Genomic DNA, 18,444 nt, shown 5'->3' with positions numbered 1-18,444 from the left:
ATACAGCAGCGACAAGGGGTTAGTCGCAAATCTCGTGACGGATGCGCACCGATTACTTGGCAGCGCCCTTAATAGGCAGTTGCCCACAGGCGGAAAATGCCATAAAGATTGGGGGGGGTCTTCAAATCGTCTCCAGCCGCACGGTTTTACACTCGATGAAGGTCCAGGTTAACGTGGACAAAATCTTTGGGTTCGAGAGTGTCACGCCGTTTTCCTTTTGGCCAGTGAATAACACCCAAAACATGTGTTAGGCGTAGCTGACGGGCGTGGCTACTTTGTAGAACTTGGCCATCCAAAAGTTAATGAACAAAAGAGGTCGGTTTTAGCAAGATCAGGCCTTTTATAACACCTCATTCCAGGGAACTACTGAAGTGCGTAAAGTTAGATGCGCTTTACATTCCAACCAAAACCCAGAGTTGTACTAACTAAAGCTTTCAGAGTAATACAGCTGATAGGGGCCTGAAGCTTTGGGACAAATATTAGCCCTTTTTATCGTAAGTGCTAATTTTGTAGCACCGAGCTGCGATAAAAGTAACATTAATTTAATTTTAATGCAGGCGACCATTACAGGCGGTACACTTATTTTGAACGAGGCTATTTCTCGGGGCTCGGAAAAGCTAAACTTAGAAATAGATACAGCAGCTGTCGACTTACTTGCGATATAGGCAGCGATAGCCTCACAAGAAGTATCAGGGGACAACCGAGACACGAAAACTTGCTTTCTAGGAGCTACCACTGTAAGAGACGGGGGCAGAGGAAGGGCTGGGACTGCCGCACCTTCTACAGCTCCTGAAGAAATTATAGGAGGTGGTGCAGACGTTTTAGAAGAAGCCCTTGTTCTTACAGGTTTAGATATATTAGGCACAGGAGGAGCTACCAACGGGGCCAACATAACATGAGCCGGCGAAGGCAGAGGGGAAATTTCAAATAAATTTCCAGGCGAAGTAGACAATGAAATTGCCGGCGACACATCTACATTTAATAGCGAGGGAATCGGAGAAGCTATCTGAGCCGAGCTAGGTGGCACCTCTAAGAATTGAGGTTCAAGCCTACGCTTGGGAGGAGATTCGAACTTATATTTACTAAGCAAGTCGGTCCCTGTGTCAAACTCACTTGAGAGTTGCTTAGTAATTCTATGCAAGCTCAAAAATTTATTTCTCACATTATCATACATACGAGAGAAATTAAATTGTATGTCTATGCAAACAGGGCATGACCATTTCAAACCGTCACAACCTTTTTTAGGCGAATAAATTTTATCAAGGTCACGACCACTTAGTCCAGCACACTTAATATGCATAAAATTCTCGCACAACCAACAACTTACAAATCGTTGTTGTTCGGAATCAATTGCATCCCTAATTGTGCATGACTTATTGCAGCACGACACTATGACACGAGCAAGTAGAGGGTTAAAAATTTAAGTAAATGCAAGAGCACACAGAAATGAAATTACGGTAAATGAACAAGAATATACACTCACTGAGCGGCGATATATGTGGACTCTTATATTAATAAGAGCGAAGAGAGCAAGGGCAAAAAATAACACAAAATGCGCGGGAGTAGTGATGCACCAAAAACAAATTATGGACAGCGAACAAACGCACAAACCTTTAACAAAGCTGCCGGGCGCCAAAGCAAAACAGGCAAAATAAATGCACAAACAACAAATACTGAGATGACGATGTTTATATTAAATCGCATTAATTTACCCAAACAAATGAACGCAATAGATGCACAACTTCTTGCACTAAGCACAATATTAATACTTTAGAAATGGAGCATAATGCATAATGCATAAATTGCGGAGCACAGATAAAACACGTCGATTACACTCAACAAAAATCTCTCTGATAGATTGCAGTCTTTTAAACATGTGAGTGGAAGCAAGACACTTAATCTCCCCAAAGAAAATATAAATAAAATCCAATAAAATGGTATGTAGCTATGTACAAATTAATACATTGAACATGTATTTGTATATGGTATTTTGATTTTTCAGTCATTTGTTGAACACTTAAACAATGCACACTTGTCCACTGGACAGGGGTATACCAAAGTTGAAAATCTTTCGGAGGGAGTGGTCTATGATATCATTGACTGTAAATTAAAGCATACAGAGTTTGGATATAAAAATGCTTTATACTTAAAGGAAAGGGATGAAAAATGCCTTTGGATATTCCTTCCTAAAATCTATGTAAAAAAATTTTCGACCAAAAATACTTATAAAAAACTGAAGGAAAACGGTATCCTCCAAATTGTATATAAAGGAAAAGGGAAGACCAGATATAGTCCAGCGCGTTTTCAATTCATATGTAAAAACGAAGGCGATGAAACAAACAAAAATATATAAGCAGTATGCACATAACTGCTAGTATAAAGGAGGATATTTTAATGCATCAAAATCATAGTCTTATTCTGATCGCCAGCATCTCCACTACACAAAAAATGGCAGCAAAATAAAAAAACTTTTGAATAAATAATTATGAACTTCTATAAAATGGTGACAAAGCAAATCGAAGTATTTCTAAATCAGTTCGAGGACATGATTTTCGTGAACATTATAAGAGACTGCAAAATCTTAAGCAGATGCTTGATGAAATGAATCAATCTCGATTCATAACCTCACGGTTTCGAACACATTTGGAAACATGTCCCTGGTCAAATGATAAGAGACGCTGGACCAGACACTTGCTTTTGTCATGCTGCTCCACTTTTAACGAAGGAGGCGGTAAATTTAATGGATCGTTATTATAAGCTCACAGCTCGGTGTATAAAAAAAGAATAAAACAAGTAAAAAAGCTAAAGTCGGGTGTCCCGAATTTGAAATACTCTGTACATATGTTTAGAATAATTATAGAAATTAAAAAGGTAAGAAAATAAAAAAAAAAAATGTGATCGATTTTACCTCTTTTGTATTCCAACTCACGTAAAGGATGTATAATTGCACATATACAAAGCAATTGCTTCTATGTGAGTGTGTGTATGTATGTCTATCATGATGAAACTTGGCGTACGGACACATAATTACCAACTGGGGGTATTTCCAAAATTTTAGTTCGAAATTCCAAGAATTACGGGAGTTAGAGAAAATCGCGATTTGCTGGGGAGAGGTGGAAGGGAGGGAAATTCCAAAACACACATTTTCTTTGTATTTACATAAGGCATCTGGGACTAACATTTGGGGTCCCTAGCTCTTATAGTCTCTGAGATATAGGCGAATATACGAACGGCGTTACGGAAAAACCCCCATAGGGGGGAAGTGGGAAGGAAAATCAAAAAAATAAAACAAACTCATATGGCGTACACACATAAGGCATCTTTGTGCAAAATTTGGTGTCCCTAGCTCTTATAGTCTCTGAGATCTACGTGATCATACGGACGGACAGACAGACAGACGGACAGACAGACAGATAGGGCTAAATCGACTCGTCTTGTCATGCTGATCAAGAATATATATACTTTGTGGGGTCTGCCACGCCTCCTTCTGCCTGTTACATTTTTCAGCTCCCGCAAACCTAATATACTCTTGTACATTTCATGTACAGAGTATAAAAAAAGAGTGTGGTAAAGTAAGAGCTAGCTATCCTGCTCCAGGATCGTCAATTAAGTTTGAGAATTGGCGTAAAAAACTATCTCCACCTGTCACCATCTATGCGGATATTGAGGCTGTTTTGGAGAGATATAGCACATCTTTAAACTCGCCCAACGTATCGTCCACTACAAAGGCCCAGAAGCATACTGCCTGTGCGGTTTCGTTCAATGTAGTCCATAAATATAGACCTGAACTAAATGAAACATGGCAATATGAAGGTAATTTATATCACCATTTATCCTATAAAGAAGTTTTGAAAAATATGAAACCTTTTAAATTTTCAGGAAAGGATTGTATGGATATGTTTTGTCTAGCCTTACAAGCTACAACAGACAGACTTTATGACCTATACTGGGCAAAACCTGCTAAGCCATTGGAGGAACTCGACATCGCAGATGCAATCCTACAGGAATACGAAAAATGCTGCGCCTGTGAAAAGGACATTCCTGATAGTGATCGACAAAAGGCTTATAATTATTTTAATGGCTAGTATATGGGGCCTACACATAGCAAATGTAAAAATGAGTACAAGTTTAAGTTTCCAGCTTTCCCTGTAGTTTTTCATAATTTATCTAGGTATGATATTCATTTATTTATATGCCAGCTAGGTAAAAACTTAACTGCAATTCCATGCAATAAGGAGTTGTATATAACAGTTACTAAAAAAGTTGTAAAAGATAATAGATATTTGTATAATATAAACTTCATCGATTCTAATAGATTTTTGAACTCTAGGATAATTTTCACTTATTAAAAAATCAGTTCCAGGGTCAAAAGTTTGACTTAATGTGTAGAAAAGGTATCTTTCCGTATGACTATTTGGATACATTTGAAAAATTGGATGATACTAGTTTACCAAGTAGAGGACATTTTTATAACTCCTTAGCCGATGAGGAATGTTCAATAAAAGATTACAGCTTTGCTCATAAAGTTTGGAGCACATTTAAATGTAAATCATTAAAAGAATATCTTCTTCTGTATTTGCGAAGCGATGTTCTAATACTTTCAGATATTTTTGAAAATTTTAGAAATATTTGTAAACAAATATACAATTTAGATCCCATTAATTATGTAACAGCACTCTCACTTTCTTGGGATGCTATGTTAAAAATTACTAAAGTAAATTTAGAGCAAATCAGTGATCCTAATATATATAATTTCTTAAAAGTTGCTATCCGAGGTGGTTTAACACAATGTAACCAAAGGCTAGTAACTGCTAATAATGAATATTTAAAAAATTTTAATCCAGCACAGGATAAGGTTTTTTAGCATATATTGATGCTAACAATTTATATGGTTGGGCTATGTCCCAAGAACTTCCTATTTCCGACTTTCGCTTCTTAAGTACCTATGAAATAGGATTATTAAATATTTCAAATCTTTCCGATAAAGAAGCCAACGGTTATATACTTGAAGTGGACTTAGAATATCCCAAAAAAGTTCATGATAAACATAATAGCTTACCATTCTGTCCAGAAAATAAGATACCCCTGGTGGGAAACATAAAAAATTATTAGCAGACTTAACTAATAAAAAAAATTATATTATTCATATTAAGCAACTTCAGTTGTGTCTCCAGAATGGTCTTGAATTAACAAAAATTCATAGAGTACTCACTTTTAAACAAAGCCCTTGGCTAAAGGCGTATATTGACCTGAATACAGAGCATAGGAAAAAGGCGAAAAACGACTTTGAAAAGAATTTTTTTAAATTAATGAACAATGCCGTTTATGGTAAAACCATGGAAAATGTCGAGAAACGTCGAGATGTTAGACTAGTGAGTAGATATGAATCAGCTCAAAACTCTGTGGGTTACAGACAACTTGTAGCTATGCCGAATTGCCATAGCATTGAAATATTTAATAATGATTTAGCAGCAGTAGAACTTTCTCAACTAGAAATAGTATATGATAAGCCGATTTATATACAGTTTTAGAACTTTCAAAATGGTTGATGTATGAATTTTATTACGAATTTCTTACTACCGTATCAGACACAATTAAAATAGTATACATGGATACCGACTCTTTTATTACATCTTCAACCGTTGACATATATGAATTAATTAAACAATATCCTAAAAAAATTCGATACATCAAACTAAAATGAAAGAAATAGATTCGGAATATTACCTGCTAATAACAAGGAACTAGGTTTAATGAAGGATGAAAATGCTGGGAATATAATGAAGTCCTTCGCGGGTTTGAAAGCAAAAGCTTATTCATATATCGTTGAAACAACAAAAGAAATTGATAGTGAAATTAAAAAAGTAAAAGGTGTTAAGAGATCTGTTGTAACAAAATTAAATCATTCCGATTATATTGAATGTATCCGAAAAAGGAAAATATTTTTGGGACAGCAAAGGGTGATAAGAAGCAGGGCACATACTCTTTATACTGAAATTGTAAATAAAGTAAGTCTTAATTATAAAGATGATAAAAGGTATATTACTGAAGATAGAATTAATACTTTAGCGTGGGGTCATTATAAAATTGACTTGAATCCAAAATAATGAAAATTCTCAATTGTATTGTCTATTTAAAACATAGCATTTTATATATTTATAAGCATCAATGAACTGTATATGTATTGTATATGCAAATAAACTTGTATTTAAACAAATAAATAAATTATTGAAAAGCAATTGTCTTTGTTAATCAATTTTTTTTATTAATGCTCTTATTACAATATATTTTTCTTAGCGATCCATGAATTATGGCTTTCATCGAAACCTAACCATTTTACCAATACCTTATTACCTTATTTCCGTGGTCCAGTTTGGTTCATAACCTTTTTCGAAATACCCTTTGTATTTACTTATTCGAACCGAATCTCCTACTGAATACTTGTACGACGGAAATACTTTAGTATAATTGTACACAGTATTTAAAATAAATTCTTCATTTTGCTTTCCAACAGAAGTGGGTTTCATTTTAATGGTCCTATGATATGTGTTGTTATACTTTGAAACTAAATCTTGTATTCGATCTATCCATCTATTGTTTCCTTGCATACTAAACATTCTCCACATTAGATTTTTTAGTGTTCTGTTAAAACGCTCGCAGATCGAAGCTTTTAAATGTGTGAAGGTATGGTAATGATTGATTCTTTTCTGATTCATTAAAAGCTTAAAGCTTCTATTAAAAAACTCTTTGCCTTGATCTGATTAAATATTTTAGGAATTACATCTGATCTCAAAAAAACATTTGTAACTGCTGATACGATGTCCTCAGCAGTTTTATTTTTAACTGGTTCTGCATAAGCAAATTTTGAGAATGTGTCAATGACAGTGAGCAAGTAGCGGTATCCATTATTTGATTTTTGAAATGGAATCATTTCAACTAAATCAATTTGCCAAGTATCATTTAATCCTTTTTGTACAAATTTGCGTCGAGTAAAGTTTCTTCTAGCTTGTTTATGAATTTCAAAAACAACTTGTTCTTTACTCATTTTAAATTGCTTATTTATATACTTAAATTAATATCTCTCTCCTAAGTTGCTTTTGTAAAACTGTTTGCTTATACACACTAACATCATGTTTTATTTCCTTACACATCTTTTTAGAAATTTCAAAACATATGCGAGTTAAATCTATTTGGACATCTTGCGAATAAGAAGCATTCAATTCGCTTAAATGTATTTCATATTTATTAAGCTCTACACATTTAGGAATTATGTGATTGTGATAAATAAAAGAAATCTGCTTTTGTAATATCGTATTCCAGCAAAAAAATGTTGTTATCATTACACCAACTCTTAAAAACGATCTCCATATTTCACTATCAAACTCAACTTTGTTAGCATACTGGTTCAACGTCATAATACACTGTCTATCATTTTTTCTAAATTTAAAATTACATTTTATTGTCTGCAACAGAGGGTGGTCTATTATAGTATCAGGCATTAAAAACTCGTATTGATCAAGTTTTAGTTGAATATACTCCTTATAGGTTAGTAATTGAATCCACTCCTCTTTTTCTAATCCAATCCAGTTATTTTTGTTTTGTTGAATCCAAACGATAGGAGTAAATTTTCGGCTTGTAGAAAATCCACATTTTAACTTTAGATTATGTATTATGTAATATTCGAAACCAAAAATAATTTCATGATCTTGTTTTTTTTTTTGAGTTCCTATTGCATTTGCTTGTTAGCTGATGATCCATTTTATTTGAAAACGTCTAACGAACTAACTAGAAAATGTCTTTGCTGCCTCTATATAAAGAGTCTTTGATATAATAAAAGGAACTCAGTATTGAAATTGTCATCAAGTCGAAATGTTAAAAATCGATAGAAATTCAAGCGTAGCAGTGAATTTTCAATATGTGTATGGAAATAATAAGCAAATCTTTGTTAAGGAATTGGCATTCATGCAAACTGGTTCAGTGCTACCAAATTTTTTTTCATTTTAAACCTCCATATGGTACTAAGGAGCTGGATAATGATGTTAGGAAAACGCAGTACATAACCCTGATGAATATAAATGGACTAGACTGGTCTTCTGGCAATATATCATATTTGAACCTTGGAGACATACTATCGCCGCTAAATAGTTTTTCTACAGTCATTGTACGAGGAGAAATTAAAAAACAGTTTTTACGAAAATATTTGACGACTAATATTGTCGATGTTGATATGGGAAAAAGCTTATCATGTTTCCCAAACTATTTTACTAATTGTAGAATACATGCAAAACTAACAACCAAATGTGCACTCAATAATTTGTTTAAGATTTTTGTATTCCTAGAAAATTCTAATTACGAAATATATGAAATTTAAATTACAAAATGTTGGTTCAATTTGTACACCCGTTCACGATGCTAATTAGTGGACCTTCAGGATCAGGAAAAACCACTTTTTTAAGAAATCTTCTTCTTATGAAACAGTCGTTGATAAATGAAAATATCAATCGAGTCATTTGGTGCTATGGAGAAGAGAATGCAAGACCTAATTTTAATAATGTTGAATATTACAAAGGTGTTCCTGAATCTTTTGAAAATTATGAAAATGAGCCTGTTCTAATAATATTGGATGACTTAATGATGGGAGCATTTACTAAACATGTTTGTGAATTGTTTACTAAAGGGTCGCATCATAGAAATTTATCTGTTATAGTGGTTACACAAAACATATTTCATAAATCTTCACATACACGGGATATATCACTGAATACTAAATACATCATTGTTTTTAAAAATCCTCGAGATAAACTGCAATTTCAATACTTAGCTAGGCAAATTTACCCTGAAAACCCAAATGAATTAATGAGAATATATAAGGAAGTAACAGAAGAACCGCATGGTTATTTACTTATCGATCTTACTCAACGAATGAACGACCTTCTAAGGTTTCGTACAAGTATTTTCAGTGCAGAATTCTCATATTGCTACTGCGATATAACTGAAAATGGTTTACAAAAAGAGCCTAAAACGGCTGAAAGCGAACAAGCATATGTTGTATGTTCTGAAAAAGGCTAACTCTAAATTAAGAAAAGCAATAATAAGCCATACCGGAAATGACCTTATAAAAACATTAGTTGAAATTGTATTTAACACTTTAAGTGGAAACAACAATTTAAACGGCAAGCAACTCAACCATCTGAAACGGTATAAAAATGTACTACGTAAGATTTCGTGCCCAAAACGCTCAATAAATTCAAAGAGAAAAGTTCCAATACAAAACGGTGGGTTTCTTCCAGTTTTAATTTCATCTTTACTTGGGGGCATTTTTGGAAAGATTTTAGAAAATGTTTAAAAACCATAACCGATTAACAAAAGTAATAGTTTTACATCCTAACACATATCACAAACTCTTGCATGACGAAACTGGAGAAAATTTAATAAATAGAAAGGTGTTACCTATTTTTCTGACTAAAAGGCTCAGTGATTTTGACAAGTGGATAAAAATAAGACAAGAACTCAACATTTACTTAAATAAAAAAAGGAAGCCAATTCCGAGCATTTTGGCTGAAAGGCATAAGGAGATTTATGAGAAAAATTTAAGCGAATTATCCAAACCCAAATAGATGAAATAAACTATACGAATCCAAATGAAACAATAAATTTAAATTATACTGAAAATTTAAAAGAAGAAAATGAAAATCAGATGCTTTCATTGTCGGACGAGCCTGAAATTGAAGCAATAACAAGAAAGAGAAAGTATGACGCTGTATCAGAACATAGTCCACAAAAACAATCCTTCAAGAAGTTAAAACCGATAATTACGTTAAAGAGCAAGCATCAAAAGAAAACAATCGCTCTTAAAGAAAAGCTGAGCAACTACAAAAAGAAAAATACTAGCATTAGTCTTGACTATGCTAAGGATAAAGAAATACTGCGTAAATCGAGTCGTAAAACAAACCCAGTTCAAATTGGTAAAAATAAATTAAATTGGATTTCTTATCATTAATTCATATACTATTAAAAATGTCTTATTTAAATGAGTTCTTTATCACAGTCCTAAGCAATAATTCTATGAATGTCTTTCCTGATAATGTGAAATGTGCATTTACAAATATAATACATTTTCCTGAAAATATAGGCGAAGATAGGGAGGTTGGTATAACCGATATGTATTTGAGTCAACTGCCCCTACATAATACCACTTTGATTGATAAAATTTCGAACGTCACCACAACAACCGGGTTGTGTGGGGGATAAAAGAACACAATGCCTTAGGATATTTTACTATAATGGAATTTCTCAACAAATACAGTTTAAAAATGTGGAATACTACCCACTTGAAATGTCTTGTATCAAAGATATTTCCATTTTAATTACGGATTCGCGTGGATACAAAATTGCATTTGAGGCATCTTCTACACCAATTTTTGTTACTCTTCATTTTAAGAGGAAACGGGAAATACTATAAATAATAATGTCCTAAGCAGATTTGGGCTCAGAAACTCATCAAACAACATGGAGAAACTTTATCAAGAATATTATCGTAATCAGTGTGGTGGCGGTCTTAGCCATATTGGTACACTATACGTTACACCCAGAATAGTACAACAAGGAAGAGGAATCGGAAATTTTTTTAGCGGCCTGTTTAAATATTTGAAACCACTCTTTTACTCAGGTTTAAATGCAATAAAAGATCAAGCATTAGAAACGGGTAAAGCAGTAATAAGTGATTTGGGTAGAAAGCCTTTGCGGAATATAGTAAAGGAGCAAAGTCAAATTGCATTTCAAAACCTATCTACCAAAGCATTTAATAAAATGAAGAGAGCGCAAGATGGGGGCGGAAAAAAGAAAAAAAGAGGTTTGCAGTATGAAAGCGAGCTCATTTTAAACCAAGTCAACGAAGATGTTGTACAAAGAAAGCATTCGCCAAAAAGAAATATTCAAATAAACACCCTATTTCGGACATATTTACTAAAACAAAATGACAAACCACATAGAATGTATGAAGAGTGAACTTGATTTATTCGAACCACATCCAACACAAAGCAGTATTTTGCGTACTGAGGAGGTTTCATACAATCCTATCGCGTCTTTGGATGGTACAAGCTCAATTGAGTTCGTATGCTTTGGTAATGGAGAAACTTATAGAGATTTATCAAGTACTAGCAGGTATTGCCCGTCTTAACCCGGCTCAATATGTTTCCAATTGTATTTATTTTGTGTGTGCATAACCTACCCATATGTTTTCACCCTTTAAGTTACCAGTAGGAAGGCATTTAAGGTATTTAAATGAACATTTTCTGTTCTTGACAAAAAATTGTTCAGTAGTCCGTTACATTTTTGTTCTTGCCAAACTATTTCGTTAAACGAACATGACCACTATAACTAATATTTTTTAAAGCTCGTTTTCCCCCCTTTGGAGCTAGAATTTTCCAAAAGCCTTTCTTAGTGTGCTCCTACACTATGATGGATACTATGAAAGGATACTTGAGTCAAAATTTCATCTTTTACCGTTTGGGCTGTGCGTTGATCACCAATTAGTCAGGACAAACTGTTTTATATATAGAGATAGCGCAACGTTTTAAGATAGACTATGTGCAAAAAAGGGCAATAATTATAAGGGTATATCCTAATTTTAAATTCACATTTGAGTCTTTTCGTGCCACATTGATTCAATACGGTCACGCACAAACTCGGAATATGAAACACGGCACTCGTGTCAATGCCGTGCAGCGATGAGCCACGATCAAAAAGCACTGGCACCGATACCATAAAAATATCGAAGTTTGAATGCAATAAGCAGAATATTTAAATAACAAAATCTAATTATTTATTGACATCAATAAGAACAAATCATATACATACATACATCTGCCCGCAATGCGAATCAGAATATCCGTAGCTCCGTTATTCGGTTTCTGCTTTACTATCGCTTACGCAGTCGTTGCCTAGCGACGGTAACTGTAAACTTTTGGCGTTTTGCCTTTGCAATTAACATTAAATGGTAAAAACGAAAGAAGAAGAGCGAGCTAATGACTTGCAGTTGTTGTTGTTTTTAGAGCATTATTTTTTTTTACAATCAAACAACTGTGTTCGATTGCCCAATGTATACATTAATACGAATGTACATACATGCTATATTCATACACAGGCATACATATGTATGTTTCTCTTTACTTTTTCAACCGTACGTAGAGAACCGCACATATAGACACGAACTGTTGCTTGTTGTGTGTGAGTGTGTGTATGTGATGTCTCCAACTATTTGATATTTGTTGTTGCTGCATAAAGTTATTAATGAAAACACTAATGCCAAATGCACTAAACAAAGAAAAAATTACTTTTAAAAATGTTATATTATATAATTTTCAATTAATTAACATTTCTTGCTCTGTCAGTGCAAGACGAATGTACATACATTCATATGTAGATTCATATGTACATACATAGATGTGCACATATGTATGGACATTCACACATTAGTGTCTCACATGTTGCTTTGGCTATTTCAATCGTTTGCACGCAACTACACGAACAGCTGTTTGTATGTGTGTATATGTATACTTAGTTGTCCCCAACTTTTGTAAAATGCATATTTTGAAAATCCTTGAATGCAAAGTTGTAGATTTAGTTACGTAGATTACATTATCCAAATTTTAAATCGATCGGACTAAATTTATAACAAAAACTTTTCATTTGAAATAGTGAATAAATATTAAAACCCCAATAATTCAAGCTCCAACACAAATTTCGGAGTATGCAGTTTTGTTTGTATCCTTTAATTGATTTTAGAAACTAAGTTTTAAGTCGATCGGTTGAAAAATGCGGATTTTTCAAACAAACTTTGGAGCTCGTTTTCCCCCCTTTGAAGCTCGAATTTTCCAAAATCCCTTCTTAGTGCTCATCTACACCATGATGGGATACTCGAGCTTAAATTTCAGCTTCCTAGCCTTTAGCGTTTGGGCTGTGCGTTGATCACCAATCAGTCAGTCAGTCAGGACAAACTGTTTTATATATATAGATATACTTAAGACTTGTAGTACAAATTAAGGATGGACAAGGCAAAAACTTAACTGATGATTCTGTTACTGTAGTTAACAATATATTGCACTCAATATTTAGAAGTTCAAGCGTGTATTTAAATAATACATTAGCATCACAAAGCGACAATAATTATCATTATCGTGCATATCTTCAAACTATTTTAAATTACGGTAGTGATGCTAGCAGAAGTCATTTAGCAACTCAAGGATACTACCCCAGTTATTCAAACAATAATAATACTATTGATGGCACTTCAGCTATTAAAAATATTTTCCAGAAGAGCAACAAAGTTGAATTATATGGCAAAGTTCATGGAGACATATTTAATCAACCCAAGCTGTTATTAAATAATGTAGATTTACGCATTATATTTAATATAGAAAAAACGGCATTCTATTTGATGGAAGAAAACACCGAATCCACAAAGCAAAAATGCGTTGTATTCTTTTAATAAAGTAGAAGTAAAGTCATTTACACTTTATCCTGGAAATAACACACTATCAATTGATAATGTTGTAATTGGACAGTTACCTAATTTTATTGCCTTTTGTATGGTGAAAAACAAGGCATATTCAGGAAATCGAGCATTGGATTCATTCAACTTTGAAAATTTTAAAATTCAAAGATTTAATCTTCTTGTCAATGGAGTCCAAATTCCATCGCAAGCCTTAGAGTTTGATTACTCAAATCCAACAAACAGCCAGAGCTCACGTGCATATAACATGCTTTTCAGAGCTAATGGTATAAATCATTTTGATAGAGGACTTCAGATTCAGAAATGTTTGATAAAATCACTTTTATATTAGCATTTGATTTAACAGCTTATCACTCAAACTCTACAGTCTCTTCCAATTTAATTTCTCAAGGAACAATACGAATTGAAGGGCGCTTTGCAGATCCGTTAACTGAAGCGGTTACATGCCTCGTTTATTGTGAATACGATTCAATGCTTGATATTGATAAACATCGAAACGTGAAAATAATTATATAATAAATTAAAATAAATCTAAAAATGAATACTCTACAAATCGAAAGTTTCCTAAAAGTAAACTCATCAACAAGACATATATTTGGAGGAGTTTATCCATCAAATAAGCTACCAAAACAAATACTGAAAAGGCCATCACTAATTGTAGCCAACACTGATCCTTCAAATAAACCTGGTGCTCACTGGGTTGCATTTTACTTTGATAATAACAAACAAGCAGAGTTTTTCGATTCATATGGTCAGTATCCTCAAAATAATGATTTTGTAAAGTTTTTAAAAAATAATTGTGACAAATTTAAATATAACAAACAACAAATCCAGGGATATTTTTCAAATACCTGCGGTCATTACTGTATGATATATGCCTTACATAAAAGTAAAAAAAAAGTTTGAGAACTTTACTAAATAAATTTAAGAAAACTGATTACAGTTTTAATGATCGATTTATTTTAAAATTATTTAATGCTAGTTTTAAGAAAAGAGAAATGAAACAATAAATGTTATTTTAGTTTAACGATATGAATTTATTTTATTCTTTTTTTATGCACCGAGCTGTGAGCTTATAATAACGATCCATTAGATTCACAGCCTCCTTCGTTAAAAGTGGAGCAGCATGAGCAAAAGCAAGTGTCTGGTCCAGCGTCTACCTTATCATTTGACCAGGGACATGTTTCCAAATGTGTTCCAAAGCGGGAGGTTATGAATCGAGATCGATTCATTTCATCAAGCATCTGTTTTAGATTTTCCAGTCGCTTATAATGTTCATCGAAAATCATGTCCTCGAACTGATTTAGAAATACTTCGATTTGTTTTGTCACCATTTTATAGAAGTTCATAATTATTTATTCAAAAGTTTTTTATTTTGCTGCTTTTTTTTTGTGTAGTGGAGATGCTGGCGATCAGAATAAGACTATGATTTTGATGCAATACAATATCCTCCTTTATACTTGCATTTATGTGCATACTGCTTATATATTTTTGTTTGTTTCATCGCCTTCGTTTTTACATATGAATTCAAAATGCGCGGGACTATATCTGGTCTTCTCTTTTCCTTTATATACAATTTGGAGAATTCCGTTTTCCTTCAGTTTTTTATAAGGATTATTGGTCGAAAATTTTTGTACATAGATTTTAGGAAGGAATATCCAAAGACATTTTCCATCCCTCTCCTTTAAGTATAAGGCAATTTTATCTCCAAACTCTGTATGCTTTAATTTACAGTCAATGATATCGTAGGCCACTCCCTCCGAAAGATTTTGAACTTTGGTGTACCCCTGTCCAGTGGACAGTGTGCATTGTTTAAGTGTTCAACAAATGACTGAAAAATCAAAATACCATATACAAATACATGTACAATGTATTAATTTGTACACAGCCACATACCATTTTATTTGATTTTTTATATATATTTTCTTTTGGGAGATTAAGTGTCTTGCTTCCACTCACACGTTTTAAAGACTGCATATTATGATCATATGTCCTTTATTTATATATGTATTTTTGAAAACAAAAATGAATACGAAGACACGCCTTTTTCATTTTTTTTTTTTTACATAATATACTAGCAGGTATTGCCCGTCTTAACCCGGCTCAATATAATGTTTCCAATTGTATTTATTTTGTGTGTGCATAACCTTCCCATATGCTTTCACCCTTTAAGTTACCAGTAGGAAGGCATTTAAGGTATTTAAATGAACATTTTCTGTTCTTGACAAAAAATTGTTCAGTAGTCCGTTACATTTTTGTTCTTGCCAAACTATTTCGTTAAACGAACATGACCACTATAACTAATATTTTTTAAAGCTCGTTTTCCCCCCTTTGGAGCTAGAATTTTCCAAAAGCCTTTCTTAGTGTGCTCCTACACTATGATGGATACTATGAAAGGATACTTGAGTCAAAATTTCATCTTTTACCGTTTGGGCTGTGCGTTGATCACCAATTAGTCAGGACAAACTGTTTTATATATAGAGAAACCGCAACGTTTTACGATAGACTATGTGCAAAAAAAGGGGAATAATTATAAGGGTATATCCTAATTTTAAATTCACATTTGAGTCTTTTCATGCCATATTGAGTCAATACGGTCACGCACAAACTCGGAATATGAAACACGGCACTCGTGTCAATGCCGTGCAGCGATGAGCCACGATCAAAAAGCACTCAATTTGCTAGAGTAAGACTTTCGATAGTTGAAGCCACCGATAGCATCAAAATATCGAAGTTTGAATGGAATAAGCTGAATATTTAAATAATAAAATCTAATTATTTATTGAGATCAATAAGAACAAATCATATACATACATACATCTGCCCGCAATACGAATCAGAATATGCGTAGCTCCGTTATTCGGTTTCTGCTTTACTATCGCTTACGCATTCGTTGTCTAGCGACGGTAACTGTAAACTTTTGGTGTTTTGCCTTTGCAATTAACATTAAATGGTCAAAACGAAAGAAGAAGAGCGAGCTAATGACTTGCAGTTGTTGTTGTTTTTAGAGCATTATTTTTTTTACAATCAAACAACTGTGTTCGATTGCCCAATGTATACATTAATACGAATGTACATACATGCTATATTCATACACAGGCATACATATGTATGTTTCTCTTTACTTTTTCAACCGTACGTAGAGAACCGCACATATAGACACGAACTGTTGCTTGTTGTGTGTGAGTGTGTGTATGTGATGTCTCCAACTATTTGATATTTGTTGTTGCTGCATAAAGTTATTAATGAAAACACTAATGCCAAATGCACTAAACAAAGAAAAAATTACTTTTAAAAATGTTATATTATATAATTTTCAATTAATTAACATTTCTTGCTCTGTCAGTGCAAGACGAATGTACATACATTCATATGTAGATACATATGTACATACATAGATGTGCACATATGTATGGACATTCACACATTAGTGTCTCACATGTTGCTTTGGCTATTTCAATCGTTTGCACGCAACTACACGAACAGCTGTTTGTATGTGTGTGTATGTATACTTAGTTGTCCCCAACTGTTTGATATTTTGTATTGTTTGTTCCGCCTGCTTTTGTAAAATGCATATTTTGAAAATCCTTGAATGCAAAGTTGTAGATTTAGTTACGTAGATTACATTATCCAAATTTTAAATCGATCGGACTAAATTTATAACACAAACTTTTCATTTGAAATAGTGAATAAATATTAAAACCCCAATAATTCAAGCTCCAACACAAATTTCGGAGTATGCAGTTTTGTTGGTATTCTTGAATTGATTTCAGAAACCAAATTTTATGTCGATCGGCTAAAAAATGCGGATTTTTCAAACAAACTTTGGATCTCGTTTTCCCCCCTTTGGAGCTCGAATTTTCCAAAATCCCTTCTTAGTGCGCATCTACACCATGATAGGATACTCGAGCTTAAATTTCAGCATCCTAGCTTTTACCCTTTGGGCTGTGGGCTGTTGACGCGGTTTCCTTTTGTGCCCCAAGAAAACCCCAATAAATCAAGCTCCAACAAAAAATTTTAAAAACCTATTATGCAGTTTTCTTTGTATTCTTTAATTGATTTTAGAAACTAAGTTTTAAGTCGATCGGTTGAAAAATGCGGATTTTTCAAACAAACTTTGGAGCTACTTTCCACCCCTTTGGAGCTCGAATTTTCCAAAATCCCTTCTTAGTGCTCATCTACACCATGATGGGATACTTGAGCCCAAATTTCAGCATCCTAGCTTTTACCGTGTAGGCTGTGGGCTGTTGACGCGTTTTTTTTACAGGAAAACTCCCATATTTTACGCCCCAAAAAAAATATCAAAAATCCAAGTATACAGTTTTTCTTGGAATTGTTCTGAGAGTATACAAACTAAGTTTAAAGTTAATCAGATGAAAACTGTAGATTTTTCATACAAACGTTGGAGCCTGTTTTCCCCCCTTTGGAGCTCCCTTCTTAGTGGGGACCTAGACTATGAACGGATACTTGAGTCCAAATTTCAGCTTCCTAGCCTTTACCGTTTGGGCTGTGCGTTGATCACCAATCAGTCAGTCAGTCAGGACAAACTGTTTTATATATATAGACTTAAAATCAAACTTATCCCATTGGACAGTTACATTCGGTAGATATGTGTACTTTCCCACTCTTTTTTTTCTTTTTTCATCTCTGTCTTACGCCTGAGAACACAAAGTTAAATCTATAATATAAAAATGAATCGCAAAATGTGTTGGTAAGCGCATAACTCAACAACGCCTGGACCAATTTGGCCAAATCTTTTTTTAAAATGTTCGTTGAAGTTCAAGGATGGTTTTTACGGTTTTTTCGTGATTAGTGAAAAAATAATTTATATTTGATATGCCTCCTATAAGACGAAGAAATTTAGGTAGAAGAACCAGAAATGCTACAAACCAAGCTAATTACCGATCTAATCGTACTGCACAAGAACGTGA

This window comes from Scaptodrosophila lebanonensis, unplaced genomic scaffold, assembly GCF_003285725.1.
Source record: "Scaptodrosophila lebanonensis strain 11010-0011.00,11010-0021.00 unplaced genomic scaffold, SlebRS2 tig00000412-arrow-arrow-pilon, whole genome shotgun sequence".
In the NCBI taxonomy this organism is placed as follows: Eukaryota; Metazoa; Arthropoda; class Insecta; order Diptera; family Drosophilidae; genus Scaptodrosophila; species Scaptodrosophila lebanonensis.
The sequence above is the reverse complement of the archived record's forward strand: the minus strand, read 5'-3'. Positions refer to the sequence as shown.